Source organism: Arachis ipaensis, chromosome B07 (genome assembly GCF_000816755.2).
Source record: "Arachis ipaensis cultivar K30076 chromosome B07, Araip1.1, whole genome shotgun sequence".
Taxonomy (NCBI): domain Eukaryota; kingdom Viridiplantae; phylum Streptophyta; class Magnoliopsida; order Fabales; family Fabaceae; genus Arachis; species Arachis ipaensis.
Genome location: NC_029791.2, coordinates 106,365,009 through 106,368,192, shown reverse-complemented (window position 1 = coordinate 106,368,192; position 3,184 = coordinate 106,365,009). Strand labels below are relative to the sequence as shown.

The window sequence follows — 3,184 nt, the reverse complement described above, 5'->3', positions numbered from 1 at the left end:
CTTTACCAACCACTATTGTCTTTTCGTTACCACCACTACAAAAAAAAGGCCTATGGTCACGGTAAAAAACTGTGACCATAGCTAGTAAAAAAGGTGATCATAAATTTATGGTCACAGTTTTGGACCTATGGTCACGGTTTTTTACCGTGGCCTATTCTCTCGTGGCCATAAGTTTATGGTTACGATTTTTTTATCCATGGTCACGGTTTCTATGGTCACGGTTACAATTTTCAAATTCTGACACTTTAGGCCACGTTTTTTCACCGTAACCATAGCCTTATCTATGGTCACGGTTTAGCCTCTATAGTCACCCCTCCTGAAAACCGTGACCATAGTCTCTATAGTCACCCCTCTTTAAAATCATGACCATAGCCTTATATATGGTTACGGTAAAAAACCGTGACCATAGCCTCTATGGTTACCCCACCTTAAAACCGTGACCATAGCTTTATCTATGGTCACGGATTTCACCGTGATCATAGCCTATTTTGTTTTATGAGATTTAATTTTTTTAAAGCATAATCACATCTCAAATGATGATAATTACAAAATAAATCTAAAAATGAAAAATGATAATCAACAATTAAGATAAGTTGTGATTAAAGTAACCAACTAACATATCAATATAGTTGAGTGAATACACTTGTCTCAATCTCAGTTTTATACAGTGATATACACACTAACACTAAGTAGAAACTATTAACAGAATTGTTCCACAGACATGAAAGCAATACAATTCAGACTCTGCCAGGATTGATTGTTTCTGGTATTGCTATTCTTCCTTCTCAATGCTCGAAAACTTTTGTTTCAACTACTTTACCATATGAAAGCTCAGCACCTGCTTCATTAACATGCAAAGCAAAGTCACATTAGACATAAACACTTACATTTATCTTTTTTCAACTTAGAAAAAAAATATATCATTAAAACATATATACATTACATATATACTAAAAATTAAAAACTTTTGAAAGTTTAAACAAGTATTTAAAAATTTTTCTTGTAAAATTTTATAATTCTTTTAAAAGTTTAGATATCCTTTAAGCTAAGAATTACTCTAAATTAGTATTTGGAAAGATAAAAACTCAAAACACAAAATTCGTTATTAAACCGTAAACTTAACTACAGTTTTCTTTTCTTTCATGGTCATAATATATAAAGTAATAATACTTATGTATTCTTTTTTGTCTTGTATGCTGATGCAGATTCACAACACATTTCAAACTCTAGATGAAGTATCACAAGAATAAGACCTAATATAAAAGAAAAATAAAGAGAGTTTGAAATGAATTACCATATCAACATTTGAAGGATGGTGGGAGTGACGAAAATGGTAAAACAAATATAAAACCCAAACTAGAATAACTAATTCACATGTTAGTATTCAAAGCACAATGTTCCTTCTTTTCCTTTAACACAAAAAGTGCAGAAGAAAGCCAAAAGTCACTCATAATAGCACACAATCGGTTCCAAACCCAACCTTAGTTTCATGACAACATAAAAATAAAAAGGAACATCAAAAGGAAGAAGAGAAGTTAAGCTAACCTGTGCTGTGAAGAAAAGGCTTTAGTCTTTTAGGAATGTTGCGGAAGCCAAGGAGAAGAAAAAAAATTCTGTCTTACTGTAATTGAAATACATAAACAAAATAAGTCAACATATAGACAAAGAAGATTTTAATTAATGCATAGATATAGATACTGCTTTGGAGGTTCCTTAGATCCAAATAAGGTGAAGGGAAAGCTTGTTTATTGCAAATTAGGAACATATGGCACTGAAGTAATTGTGAAAGAAAGCCAGCTCCATTTGCTACAAAAAAGTCCTGTTTTACTGTAATTGGAATACATAAATAGAACAAGTCAACGTATAGATGAAGTTGACTTTTATTAAGTTAACTCTTATTATACTAAATTCCTCATATTAAGTTAACTCTTATTAGTTTAATGTACTTTTTTGCACTTATTTTCTTTATTTAATATAAAATCAATTCTACAAAAACTGAAATTTATATGACCAAAAATGATATAAGACTAAAAATCAACAGAAAAGAATTTGTTGCTAATTTAGTAGTTACTTTTTCAATCATGTGTACTTGAAAAAAGTTATTTCCATTCAAAACAATTGAAATCACAGCACCAAAAAAATTATTTCAATCATGCTTACGACTTATGAATGAAATAAGTTAACTACACACAATATGTAACCACTAACAACCAATGTACATGTGGTAGATGGTTAATAATAGTATAAGACATCGCACCTATATATTCAAAAATAAAATTAGTTGTAGTAGAGGGTTAATAAGAGTATAAGACATCTTGCCATAAAATACCAATAATCATCAAAATCCACCAAAACTTGCTGCAGATTTGCTTCATTAAGATCATCACCTTACAATAACAATGCAATAACAATCCAATAACAAATTTTATTAATCTTAGTACAATAATTTATAATCACTAACCTCTTTGTGATAATTGTAAAGTCTCTCCTTAATCTCCAAAATACACCTAATATTACAGAACACTGGACTAGGGAGAAAACAATAAGAATTGTTCTACCTCATCTATCAGTTTTTGCCGCTCAGAAGTCCCAAACCTTGGAGTTGCATAACGGGATTTAATTGCCAATGTGCACCTTTTTTATTTCTTGTAGTCTAATGAGCCCAATGCACCATTTGGGTTGGTTGGCATAAATGCAATCAGTGTAACTAAAGCAGTCCTTCCTGCCAAAAGAAATTCACATCAGCAACATACAAACATTCCTATTAAAGGAAAGTGTGATGCATTAATGGTTATGGTTATATTCATTAAGGTAATAAAAATTTCAAATGATAAAACAATCAAGTAATGAAAATGATGTGTACAATCTCCTTCTAAACATCACAAAAAAAATCCCCTTCTAAACTGATAAATATTCCTTCAGTGCAATCACTTAGTTTGTTCAGTATTTTTCAAACAAGTTAGTGCTGGATAATTAAAAATAGAGACGGACTAATGGCAACAGAGCAAATACAAAACAATATATTCAACATTTTGGGATAATCTAAAGCAGCCACATCAATTGCATTGTAGATTACATCAAAGATGCTACATTCTGCATCCTCAAAATATTTCTTCCACTCTTGATGGCTATCAGAATTAATGGGGAGTAAACAAAATTAAATCTTTTCCAAGATAAAAAATAA

The 3,184-nt window shown here is 30.7% G+C and overlaps 1 long non-coding RNA gene across 1 annotated transcript; it reads right to left on the bottom strand.

Annotated features, from left to right (window-relative positions):
* On the bottom strand, positions 580–1,782 carry LOC107608390. The gene is made up of 2 exons (XR_001612844.2): positions 1,546–1,782; positions 580–838 (listed from the first exon to the last, which is right to left on the bottom strand). It is a non-coding gene; the product is annotated as an uncharacterized LOC107608390 (long non-coding RNA).